Genomic DNA, 14,279 nt, shown 5'->3' on the forward strand with positions numbered 1-14,279 from the left:
TAGAACAGTCTTTTGGACTCTGTGGGAGAGGGAGAGGGTGGGATGATTTGGGAGAATGGCATTGAAACATGTATAATATCATATATGAAACAAATCGCCAGTCCAGGTTCGATGCATGATACTGGATGCTTGGGGCTGGTGCACTGAGACAACCCAGAGGGATGGTACGGGAGGGAGGAGGGAGGGGGGTTCAGGATGGGGAACATGTGTATACCTGTGGCGGATTCATGTTGATGTATGGTAAAACCAATACAATATTGTAAAGTAATTAACCTCCAATTAAAATAAATAAATTTATATTTTAAAAAAAATGCTTGCTCTTCAGAAGAAAAGCTATGACAAACCTAGACAGTGTATTAAAAAACAGAGACATCATTTTGCCAACACAGTCCATCTAATCAAAGCTATGGTTTTTCCAGTTGTCACGTATGGAAGTGAGAATTGGACAATAAAGGCTGAGTGCTGAATAATTGATGCTTTTGAACTATAATGTTGGAGAAGATTCTTGAGCATCTCTTGGACTACAAGGAGATCAAACCAGCCAATCCTAAAGGAAATCAACCCTGAATAATCATTGGAAGGAGTGATGCTGGAGCTGAAGCTCCAATACTTTGGCCACCTGATGTGAAGAACTGACTCTTTGGAAAAGATCTTGATGCTGGGGAAGATTGAGGGCTGGAGGAGGAGGGAGTGACAGAGAATGGGATGGTTGGATGGCATCACTGATTCAATGAACATGAGTTTGAACAAACTCTGGAAAATAGTGAAGGACAGGGTAGCCTGGTGTGCTGCAGTCCATGGGGTTGTAGAAAGTCGGACATGACTTAATGACTGAACAATAACAATTCATATGTATTTTCTTATTGGACGCCCATAATCTTGAAAGGCAGCAGAGTGAAAATTTCAAGGATGTTCAAGTTAAAGAATTCTTCCAGTGTCACAAGGTTGCTAAGTGGCAGAGCCTGGCTTACAAGTCATAATCATATGATTCTTGGTACAGATTATTGCTGCTATGTCATCCTACCTTCTGTATGAATGAGGTGTTATTGTTTAATCGCTATGGAGCTTCAACTTTGCAGATGAAAATTTTTTCAATTTTACATTTTGTGGATGGATGATTGTAATGGTTGTGCAACAATGTGAATGTCTTAATGTATTTGTTTTCTTTCTTCCTTACTAGAATGTAATTTCCATTAGCACTATGCACTTATGGGACTGTGCACTTAAAACTGATTACAAAGATAAATTTTATGTATATTTACCACAAATAAAAATAAGATTTAAAAAGCAAATATCCAAAACCCTCAAAACAAACAAACAAACAAAGACCCATGAAAATTCCATCCAGGATTTATCATAAGGGCTTAGATTGTATTTTCAAAGTGATTTTTCAATACCATCTGGACTTAGGAAATTTTTACCTTTAATTATTCTCCCAAATCACTGGGGATTTTTTAAGTAACTTGTTTCTTTTCTGGATGTTCTCATCCATTCATTTATTTAATCAGGCAGTCTTTCAGTCAGTCAATAAATATTATTCTGTGCCAGGCACAATGAAACTGTAGTGAATGAAGCAGATTCAGTCCTTGTTTTAATGAAGATTATATTCTAGTGGGGAAGACAGAAAAAATATATATATAATGAAGAAGTAAGAAGAGGAAGAAGATGAGCGGAAGGTAAAGAAGAAACCAAGATAAGGAATAAGACTTAATGGAGAGGAAGGGACTATTTAGATTAGCATCATTCCTTCCTCTATTTCACAGTTGTGTCCGACTCTTTGCGACCCCATGGACTGTAGCCTGCCAGGCTCCTCTGTCCAGGAATTCTCCAGGCAAGAATACTGGAGTGGGTAGCTGTTCCCTTCTCCAGGGGCTCTTCCAAACCCAGGGATTGAACCCAGGTCTCCCACATTGTAGGCAGACTCTTTACCATCTGAGCCACCCGGGAAGCCCTTCACTTCCTCTATTTCATGGGCAAAAGACACCATGCAATTCAGAAATGAAAGGCTTCTGTCTGAAAATAGTAGGTTCAGTGACAGAACCCTGAGTTTCGGTGGTTATACCCTCCTGGAAGAAGGAGAAGAATTTACAATAATTATGCTTGACTCTTGCTGAAGCAGAAGAGGGCAACAGACGATGAGACGGCTGGATGGCATCACCAGTTCAATGAACATGAACTTGGGCAAACTCCGAGAGATAGTGAAGGACAAGGAGGCCTGCCTTGCTGCAATGCGGTCACAAAGAGTTGGATTCGACTTACCAGCTGAACAACTTATGGAATCTAACTCCATGGTAAAAGTGTTTGTGTAGAAACAAGAAAGGCTTTTATTAACAAAATTTCAAACGTGAGAATTTTGCTTCACTTTAACAAAGAAACTTAAAAATAAACATCCATCTTGTGTGTGGGAAAAAGACTTGATGGTTTAAAATAGTCTTTAACTTAACATCTCTTGGTTAAAAACAAACACACACATGTCGGCTCTAGAGAGCATGATTCTCCCCTCAGAATCAATGGGAAAGTAAGGCCATGCATTTTCAATAGTGGACATGAAATTCAATTTGATTCACAATAGTCCATGCAGATTTTTCCCAAGTTATTTTTATATTAAGGCATGCTTGAAAAATTTCAACCCAGATTTAGGCTTAAGTTTCCCAGACTTAGTAAGTAATTGCTACAATAATGAGTTCTTATGTCTTAATTTGGTCTGCTCCAGATGTTAACATCTAGATTTGTTTGTTTTTCATTCTCCGCCCTTCTGCATTTCCTTACAGAACAGTACATTTGTAAATGTTCTGATTTTTTTTTTTAATTGGGGGATTGCAGGAAAGAGGGAAGAAGTAGGATAGGAAAGAACTAGGGTCTCACCCACTATGTCAATTTGACCAGCTTGTTTGCTGGGGTGAAACTGGGGGAGGGCCAGTTTTACCTTCATGAAAGTTATACTGGCCTTTCTATATTTATAGGATGGTGGGGTCTTAAGAAAATGCATTCAGGGTTGCCGATATGCTTCCCCCGAGGCAGAATACTGTATTGGTGGTGGTCCTCTCTGAGTGGGAAATAAAGTCCCTGTGGCAGAGTTGGCTGTGCTGTCCACAACTCAGCTTACTCCCATCCCCGTATTTATTGAACCAGGGGAATAAATCCCATCCTATAAACCAGCACAACTGAATAATGGTTAGGAAAAACTTGGCTTATACATCCAAGTTAGTAATGTACTGACACAGTATGTTCATAAGAATCTGCATTTTAGACCCAGCTGGTGAGCAGCTGGATGGCAGCTGGGAGATCTGAGATTGCCCTTGAACAGATAAAGGGAGACCTTATTCAAGGGCAATGGTTCTCAAATTTTAGTGTGCATGGAATCAGCTAGAGTGCTTACAAAAATGCAGATTCCATGGTCACAGGTCTAAGAATTCTGAGCCAGAAGACCTGGGAGGGAACCCAGAAATCTGCCTTTTAATAAACAGCCTCAGGTGCTTCTGATGCAGGTGGTAGAAAACCAGATTTTTTAAAGTTCTGCTCCTCAGAGTTACTAATATCATCATTCAAAATTTTTAGCAGCTGAAAAAGATAAAAAGGCTTTCAATCAATCTTTCTGCTTGGTTTTTGACAGCCGAGTCCAATCCGCAGCTGGTAAAGAGTTTGGATAATGACCACAGATAGGTTTTATCCCTTGAGATAGAATGCTTAATATGGTTTTGGGACCTCTGTTTCTCCCTCATCAATAAGGGAGTTGGAAGACAACCACAGGCTGGGCTCAAAATCCAGCTGGCACAAAACTTGGAAGACATACTTCAATGAGGTCTGGGTTCAATATCTAACTGCTAAAGAGCTTGGCTGTCTGCCTTCTGTTATGCAGTCACTCTCCCTTCAATTGATACAACACTTTGATAACATATGAATATCATGGGTTAAATCCAGAAACTGTAAAGGATACAGATATAAGTCCTGAGACCTAAAGGTTGGTCCTCAGATGGCATGGAGTTTGGACAATACTTGAGAATGAATTTAATCCTCAAATGGCAAGAGTTTTGGATGTCAGAAATGAGGTCTGGGTTCAATCGCTTGTCATTAAAAAGCTTGGAAGACCAGCCTGGGGGTCTGGTTTCAATCATCAGATGGTAAAGAGTTCAAATGACAACAATAGTTTCTAGGTTCAAGTGAAAGCTGACAAACAGCTTGAAATAAACTGCAAGATCTGGGTTCAATCTCAAAATGTTAAAGGTTTAGATAATTGTCATGAGAAATGAGTTCAGCTTGGAGGATTCTACAGTCTAGGTGAAGTAGCTAAGAATCTGCACCAGATGATTAGAGACAACTTGTGGTCATGATCCACACGGGGAAAGGATTTAGATAGTGGCTACCCTTTTCAGATTATGAGACACAGAAGGTGCCCACATACCAGTGACCTAGGACTACTTAGCTAATGTAGAAAGTAGCTTGAATTCCAACCATGGAATAAGAAAATGTATATACAAGTACTAGGTGATGGGCTAGTTTTGCAAAAGAATACTGTGGGACTTCTCCATATCCGTAACTATGAAGATACAGGCACCAGGCCTGGAAATGTGATTCCTGAAATAATGGAGCTCTTGTGCCAGGACTTTGCTGACAGAATGACTTTTATATGGTTAAGAAAGCAGATGTCTGAAAAGCATTGAAATCTATGATGTGTATTCCTAAGTGGGATGACAGCTGGCACCACTGCATAAAATCTTGTTCCTACTTTTACAGTTTCACTAATACTCTTCTTTCTGATTATTCCAATTTATCAACAAACATCAGTTTCTGGAAACTTTTTAAAGCATACTCAAATAGTCGAAAGGCAGACAGCTCTCCAAACACCTAACAATCCATGAGGCTGTCAGAGGGGAAAAAATGGAACCAGATCCCATAGGGAAGAAGCAAAAATCAATCCATGACTACCAAATAGTCTTATTCCTAGAGACCTTTTTTCTTTGACCTGACAATTCAAGGTGAATTCAAAAAAGATGGCTTCATTAGGGGATTAGTTTAGAGCATGCATATAGCTGCCAAAACCTTCTGTGCTTATTAAGTCTGAGCATGCTCCAAAGAATGCCTTTTAAGGATTAATCATGCTCAGACTTCTGGAACATATTAAGCATTTAAGACATTGCTATTGAAATAATATTATTAATATGTAACATTTACTGAGCACTTATACTGAATGAAATATTTTTGCAGTAACTTATTCAAGTCTTAATATTACCCTGTAAAGTAAGTTTTGTTATTGTCCTTGTTTTATATATAAGAAAATTGAGATACAGATGATAAGTAAGCTACCTAATGTTCAGAGGCACTGGTGTATTCATCATACCACTTTTTCCTAGGCACAATGGAAGACTATGCTTCCCAGCATCCCTCACAATTAAGTAGCAAAAGTGATTAAATTCGGCCAATGAGGAATATGGCTGTAAGTGATATATACCACTTTGGGGCCTGGACTTTTAAAGCATCTGGTACAATCCTCAAATTTTTTTTATAATTTTGTCATAGTAAACTTACAGGCTGATGCTTCAGATGATATAACAAAATGGACATGCACTGCTTGTTGCTGATCATTGTTCAGTTGCTAAATTGTGTCCAAATCTTTGCGACCTCCATAGAAAGTCTTCTCTGTCCTTCATCATCTCCTGGAGCTTGCTCAAACTCATGTCTGTTGAGTCAGTGATGCCATCCAACCATCTCATCCTCTGTCATCCCCTTCTCTGCCTGCCCTCAATCTTTCCCAGCATCGGGGTCTCTTCCAGTGAGTCGGCTCTTCACAAAAGATGGCCAAAGTATTGAAGCTTCAGCTTCAGCATTTGTCCTTCCAATCAATATTCAGGGTTGATTTCCTTTAGGGTTGACTGGTTTGATCTCCTTGCAGTCCAAGGGACCCTCAAGAGTCTTCTCCAGCATCACAGTTCAAAAGCATCAATTTTTGGCACTCAGCCTTCTTTATGGTTTTTCCAGTAGTCATGTACGGATGTGAGAGTTGGATCATAAAGAAGGCTGAGCACCAAAGAACTGACGCTTTTGAACTGTGGTGTTGAAGAAGACTCTTGAGGGTCCCTTGGGCTGCAAGGAGATCAAACCAGTCAACCCTAAAGGAAATCAGTCGAGTATTCATTGGAAGGACTGATGCTGATGCTGAAGCTCCAATCCTTTGGCCACTTAATGTGAAGAACTAACTCATTGGAAAAGACCTGGATGCTGGGAAAGATTGAGGGCAGGAGGAGAAGGGGATGAAAGAGGACAAGATGTTGGATGGCATCACCAACTCGATGGATATGAGTTTGAGCCAACTCTGGGAGATGATGAAGGACAAGGAAGCCTGGCGTGCTGGAGCCCATGGGATTGCAAAGAGTTGGACAAAAATGAACAACAACAACTCACATCTATACATGACTACTGAAAAAACCATAGCTCTGTCTATACATTGCTTAACATGCCTCAATCAGATTTTAAGCAAAATATAAACTTAATTGTGTTATAGTATTTTAACAAATCTATGATGCCACTGATTGCATTATTCACTATTATTTTATAGCTCACAGAAAGAAAAAAAGTTTCCAAATAAACAATGACACCCAGCTAATTGTAAGATACACACTTATTTCAGAGATGTTGATAGTGAAAAAAATGACAGCACTTAGCTTCCTCACTATCAGAACTCGGGAGGCAATTTCAAGAGGTTCCAACTAGTTAAGACAGCAATATAAACTTCAAAAAGAATAATAACTGCAATTTATTGGAATATATGAAATATATTTAAGTCCATTAATCTATAGTGATATTTTAAAAGCCAATTGACCACCTTTGGGAGATGGTAGAAAAACAATTAACTATCTTGAAAATTGGTAAATAAGGGAAAAGCATCATTTATTCTATCTTTTCCATATTAATTGTATCACTAAGCACACAGTAGATGTGGGAAACAGAATTCTAGTCAATAAATTTAAAATAAATGACAGAATATCACCAATTTACAACATCCAATGACTTAACACATTTGGGCACTGAGCATCAATAGCTGCTATCACCATAAAAAGATGTGCATTGTGTCCCTCTTGATGAAAAAAAAAAAAACAAACAACTACCTACAGACTTGCCCAGAGATTCTCTAGAGACCCTGGAACCCTTTCATCAGGGGGTCATGAGGTCCTTACATTTCCTACAGTATCTGTGTTGGAAATAATCAGGTTTTCTTCATACACTTCAAATAAAATGATACAATGCAACAGATTGAATGCAAAAGCAGATGTGATAATCTAGCCACCTTGCATTAAGTGACACATTAAAGAGATTTGGAGAAATGATAAAAAAAAAGTTATTCTTCTCACTAGACATTTTTAAATTTAGTAAAATATAGCTATTTATGATTTTTAAATGCTATTTATGTTAAACATGCAATTATTATTTTAAATGAAATATTACATAAATATTTTTAAATGTTTTAATTCTAATACAGCAAATATTGATAAATATGACTCACACAAACAAAAGCTTTTGGGTGGCCCTTCAAAAATTTTAAAAAATAAAGTAATCCTGAAATTAAAATGTTTAAGAACTATTGGTCTTACCAAAGAGATCAAACCTGAGTCTGATCATGCCTTTGGATCCAGTTGTCAATTTTCAGGTAATACAGAAAAGAGAGGAACATGTTGAAGAGAAACAAAAATATGTAATTGGAAACTCTATAGGTCAAATACTCTGGATTCCTTCATAGACAAACTGTGAGAAACAGAGAAGGATGAAAGGAGAACTTATTGAAAGAGCCTTCAAAAACATGAATTCTTTTACTGGACAAGGCTAAGCTATAGTATTTAAGGATACACATTAGGATGACAAAACCATAAAAAAAAATACGAGAAGTGATTGCTATCGTGGTTACTTTGGAGTGAAGGGAAGAGGTTAATTGTGATGGGTCACACAGGAGGGATTCAGCATGACTAAAAAAGTTTTACTTATTGACCTCAGTGGTGGTTTTATAAAGGTGTTCCCTATACAATAACTCATCAAATGCTAAAGAGCCCATCTGAGAATCAATAAGATATGGCAAGTTCCTGAGCCATTCAGTCCTCTCCAGTACAGGAAGGAGTATAAAGTCTGTCAGCTTAACCATTATGCTATACTGATGGATGTGTTACAACTTCAAAGACTACTCTTCAACTATATATTTAAAAGAAAATGGAATGCTAGCTATATGCCTCTTGAGTTCTGTTACTCTCTAATTGTGGATTTGCACACCTTTTCTTTGGACTCTAAACCACCTTTGAAATGAAATAATGTTTCACATGTTTAGTGAGCAAACTGCCTCTTTGAGACCCTTGAAGTACCCCATGCAAATCTCTAGTTGGACCCTGGCATGCTTTGGTATCTTTATACATTTATAATCTATGTGTCTCCTTGCACTTGACTGGCACAAAGCAGGTTCTCAGGAAACCAATTACACAGTTATTTGACACTTTTGGAGAAGGAAATGGCAACCCACTCCAGTACTCTTGCCTGGAAAATTCCATGGACAGAGGAGCCTTGTAGACTACAGTCCATGGGGTTGCCAAGAATTGGACACGACTGAGCAACTTCACTTCTCTTCTGACACTTTAAAGCACCCTCTGATAAGAATTCACAGATTTCTGAGCCAGATGTGTGGAAATCTATGCTTTCTATTTCTGTTCCTACAAGCTACAGCCTATCTATTCTTTCTTCATGCTCTTTTCTTAAATACTTTCTTCACTGGTTAATAAGATTATAGGATGTTGTTGATGGTTGTTGTTAAGTCACTCAGTTGTTTCTGACTCTTTGCGATCCCATGAATTGTAGCTTGGCATGCTTCTCTGACATGGAATTCTCCAGGCAAGAATCCTGGAGAGGGTGAAAGTGAAAGTGAAGTTGCTCAGTCATGTCCAACTCTTTGCGATCCCATGAAGCCTACAAGGCTTCTCCGTCCATGGGATTTTCCAGGCAAGAGTACCAGAGTGGGCTGCCACTTCCTTCTCCAGGGGTTCTTCCTGACCCAGGGATCGAACCCCAGTTTCCCACATTTCAGGCAGAGGCTTTTACCCTCTGAGCCACCAGGGAAGCCCAAGCCTGGAGAGGGTAGCCATTCCCTTCTCCAGGGGATCTTCCTGACCCAGGGGCCAAACCTGGGTCTCCTGCATTGCAGGCAGATTCTTTACTGTCTGAGCTACGAGGGAAGTCCCTTAGAGGATGTTAGAACTGACAAACTAGAAACAGAGAGGGATGGCTATAGGCTGTCAACTCAGCAAATATGTATTGTATAGCTGTTACGTGCAATACACTGTTCAATGATTGAAGTTAAAAATAACAGCCTCAAAGAGAGAGAGGAGATAGAGAAACAACTCAATAAATTTTGAATAATGGAACAATAATAACAACATACCTAATATTTAAAAAGAAAGGGAAGGAGAAAGTTGAGAAGGAAGGGAAGAAGGAACAAAGAGAGGGACAGAAGTAAAGGAGAGGAAGGAAGAAAGGGCAAATAAAGAGATATTCGATCAGAATTTTTTTCAATAAAGTGTATGTATCAGTCATAGTTCAATCAAAGAATTAAAATAAGTAGGATATATATATTCTATATATACATACATACATCCTACTCATTTGAGAGAGAGAGAGAGGTTTATTACAAGGTTTATGCTATTGTGGATTGTGGGGTGTGACTGCTACTGCTAAGTGCTGCTAAGTCACTTCAGTCGTGTCTGTGCAACCCCATAGACAGCAGCCTGCCAGGCTCCCTAGTCCCTGGGATTCTCCAGGCAAGAACACTGGAGTGGGTTGCCATTTCCTTCTCCAATGCATGAAAGTGAAAGTGAAAGTGATGTCTCTCAGTCATGTCCGACTCTTAGCGACCCCATGGACTGCAGCCCACCAGGCTCCTCCATCCATGGGATTTTTCAGGCAAGAGTACTGGAGTGGGGTGCCATTGCCTTTTCCAACAGCGGAGTGTGACTAGCAAATTTGAAAAAATGTATAAGGGAGGCCATCAGGAAAGACAGGCACTGACAGAGCTGATTTCTAAAAGCAGAATTTCTTCTTTCCTCAGGAAGTCCCAATTTTGTTTTAAGGCCTTTCAACCGACTGAATCAGGCCCATCCAGATTACCTAAGCTGCTGCTGCTGCTGCTAAGTCGCTTCAGTCGTGTCCGACTCTCTGCGACCCCACAGACTCTGCCGTCCCTGGGATTCTCCAGGCAAGAACACTGGAGTGGGTTGCCATTTCCTTCTCCAACGCATGAAAGTGAAAAGTGAAAGTGAAGTTGCTCAGTCGTGTTCAACTCTTCGCGACCCCATGAACTGCAGCCCACCAGGCTCCTCCGTCCATGGGATTTTCCAGGCAAGAGTGCTGGAGTGGGGTGCCATTGCCTTCTCCGAGATTATCTAAGCTAGTATCCCTTAAATAAAGCAAACTGATTATGAACTTCAATTATGTCTATAAAGTACCTTCAGAGAAGTATCTAGATTAGCATTTGATTGAAGATCTGAAAACTTCAGCCTTGCCTAATTGACATATCAAATACCACCACAGTGTAAGAGAGTATTTTCATTAATACTCATAATTTAATTCAGCAACATGAGAAATGTCTACATTATTTTAAGTCAGTGATGACAAGAATTTTTGTGTTGGAGAGGCTTAGAGGCAGTAAGCTGGTTAGAATGGAAGCTTAAACAGCATTTGCACTGTACTTTACTTAAGGTAGAGAAATGACAATTGTCCATTTCAAAGAATGGGCCAGGTGCCAGAAATGATGAGGGATGCCAAAGCTGTCATTCAGTGTGACTCCTTGGCCCTACTACTATTTTCTATTTTCTATGCATAATAATAAAAAGATCAAATTCAAAACAAATACAAAAATCAAGATAGTCATTAAATCATGACAGAGAAGAAATTGGATCTAGGAAGCACACACAGATCTCTAAATATATGTAAGATTTCTATTGAAAAAAAAAAAAGATTCGAAGAAAATCTGATAAAATACTAGTATATGACAAACCTAGGTAGCAGATACACAGATATTCATTGTATTACTCTCTACATTTTCCATATGCTTGAACTATTTCACAATTTTTAAAAAGATATCAGGAAAGTATATTACATATTCTGATCAAATTCCTACCAAAAATAGTTAAAATTGTCCCTAAAGCTGCAAGTTAGAAGTATTTTTGTATATTACATATTCTGATCAAATTCCTACCAAAAATAGTTAAAATTGTCCCTAAAGCTGCAAGTTAGAAGTATTTTTTTGTCGCTAATCTTCCATAGTAGTTTATGGTTGAACTCCTGCTATAGCTGACTTTCAGGTCACACAAACATGGGTTTAAATCCCAGCTTCATAGCTTACTAGTTTAGTGACCACAGACAAATTATCTTATCCCTTTGAGCCTTAGTTTTCTACTCTAAATTTGAGACAATAGTGTGTATCCAATCCTTTCATTAAAAGATAACAATAATGCACATACAGTCTGACACATAAGAGGTAAATGTATTATGTTATTCCTATCTTATAATTATCTTTTTACATTTTCATCTTCTCTTTTATGGAAGGACACAGACATCATTCATTTTTATATTCCTCACAGCACCTACTACAATGCCAGGTGTTCAAATGATTATAAAGGAATGTGGGAAAGTGTCCATTTCCCTATTTTATCCATGGTTCTGGCCCCCTAACCCCTTATAGCTGACCTATTAAGCAGAGCTCTCATGATAATATACAACAGGGGCACATATGTTGTCTTCAGCTGCCAACAGGGGTTTAGAAATTTATGATCTAGTCTATATTTAAAATTCATAAACCATCTAAAGAAGTTAGTATAAAACTATAATAGACTAGTTCTAGAAATATATCAGTGAAAAACAGGTGATTCACATTAATACAGTGTCTTTACTAATGTAGGTAATGAGCCATATACAAAATATTCACTTTATTCATTTAGATATAAATAAAATGCAGAAACTGTATACATTAAAAAGGCCAAAATCAAAACCATTAAGTCTAAAAATTTGAATGCAGAATTTAGGAGAAGGAATTTTCTCTTGTTACTAACATCTGGTCATTCAACTCACACAGTTGTTGCGTTTGATAATAGTTATGAAGCTCTAAAGGCTTCCCAGGTGCTGCTAGCAGCAAAGAACCCACTTGCCAATGCAAGAGACACAGATCTTCCCCAGGTTGAGAAAATCTCCTGGAGGACGGCATGGCAACCCACTCCAGTATCCTTGCCTAGAGAATCTCATGGACAGAGGAGCCTGGTGGGCGACAGTCCATAAAGTCACGAACAGTCATACATGACTGAAGTGACTTAGCACACATGCATGCACATGAAGCTCGAAAGTCTTATCAGATTCAAGCCGTTCCCAAACCTCTCCAGTATTCTGTTCTTGAAAGATAAGATGGAGTGTTTTTTTTTAAGAAATATTTCAAAAAGGTGAATAATACTTTTATAAACATAAATTCAAATTTATCATTCATCTATTAAGTGTAAGGGAACACTCAGATTGTTCAAGACACTATACTAAGTTCTAGGAGGTAGAAACAAAGATGAACTGTAATTTGGAACCCAGTTCTCCAGATCCTTACAATTTATTAGGAGAGTTAGAACATAAACATGCATCTTTAATAGTGAAAGGTATGCTGGTTGTTACCCAAGTAAAGTGTAGTGAAAAGGCTACTGGAGTTCAAAGAAGGAAGGGCTTACATTCAGTTGGAGGAAGAGGTGATGATGGTAAAAAGAAAATTTGCAAGAAAGGCATTCAAGATCATCTTTGAGAAGCAAAAATGTATAATGCAACTGAAATATAGTAAAGAAGGCAATATATATAGAATTAAATACTTTAAATTGTATAAATTAAAAGTTCATTTACATGATAAGAATCTAAATAAAAATGAATCTGTCCTAAAAAAAAAAATTCAGAGTACCTAATTACATTTTGGGGCTTCCCTCGTGGCTCAGTCAGTAAAGAATCTGCCTGCAATGCAGGAGACCTAGGTTTGATCCCTGGGTTGGGAAGGGATCTAAATATTTAGTATTTAGTTCGATCCCTGGAGGAGGGCATGGCCACCCATTCTAGTATTCTTGCCTGGAGAATCCTCATGGACAGAGGAGTCTAGTGGGTTGCAGTCCATGGGGCTGCAAAGAGTTGAACACGACTGAGCAACTAAGCACGTGATTACAGTTTTAAATATTTTACAAAGCATTTAAAAAATACACATTTACATTTTAAAATACATCCTTATTTAAACCTATGAAAATCTTCAGTTGGATTTCATTTTTTGCAGATAAGGACATTGAGGTTTGGCAAAATTTAGTGACTTGTTCAAGATCCTACAGCTGGTGAGCTTAATCTCAAGTTTTCTTAATGTTCATTGTTCATTTAGTAGACAAATTATCCTTAATTAAGAAAACTTCTTCTCAGGATAGAGCAGGAAATCATTTATAAGGAAAAATGAGTTAATAGTTCAGCTGTTTTATATAATGGATAGAAAGAGAAGAGTAGAAAATATGGTTGAAAATAGGCAGGGGTAGATGGCAGGTCGGGAAGAGCAAGCTATTGAGTGTGGACTTTACCCTTAAGTGTTAAAAAGTTCTAAGCAGAAGCATGCCATGAAGTCTGAAAGTATAAAGGGAGAATAAGTCTGACAGCACCATGAAGATGGTTGGGAGAGGTGGCAGGCAGAAGTCAGAGATAGTAGTTGTATCGTAAGAGAGAGAATAGAGCTTCAGCAAAGATGACGACAATGGGGATAGAGAAGAGGGGGCCAGGAAAGACGGTACAGGGCTTGAAAACTGGATTCAGGAGGAGACAAAAGGAAAAAGTAGGCTTCAGAGAAATGACTCCAAATTTTCAAGTCTGAGTGGCTCAGAGGAAGATAGTGTCATCTACCTAAACAAGAAATACAGAAGAAAAAAATGGGAAGAAGATGATAAGTTGACTTTTAGTCATATCGAGGTAAATGAGAGTGGGTAAAGAAATCAGCTCATCTATCCTAGAACTAAGAAATGAAAGGAACGCAGGATAGCCATGTTTATTTAAAGGTCTGTCACTTAACTTTAAGAAGGAATACAATTTTTAACCTAATGTACATAGTATTGAATTAACCACAATTCTTGGTTCATGACACACTCTATTATTTAGTCAACTAATTAACACTTAAGAACTCAACACTCAACACAAGCAGTGTAATAATGATGATAACATTTATCTACATGCTTCTTCCCTATCACTTCTCTCTGCCTTTCTGATAGAATCTC

The 14,279-nt window shown here is 38.3% G+C and overlaps 1 protein-coding gene across 2 annotated transcripts in view; it reads right to left on the reverse strand.

Annotated features, from left to right (window-relative positions):
• HPSE2 (heparanase 2 (inactive)) overlaps positions 1-14,279 on the reverse strand; it is a 690,397-nt gene that overhangs the window by 352,643 nt on the left and 323,475 nt on the right. The window lies entirely within an intron of this gene.

Source organism: Ovis canadensis, chromosome 22 (genome assembly GCF_042477335.2).
Source record: "Ovis canadensis isolate MfBH-ARS-UI-01 breed Bighorn chromosome 22, ARS-UI_OviCan_v2, whole genome shotgun sequence".
Lineage (NCBI taxonomy): Eukaryota > Metazoa > Chordata > Mammalia > Artiodactyla > Bovidae > Ovis > Ovis canadensis.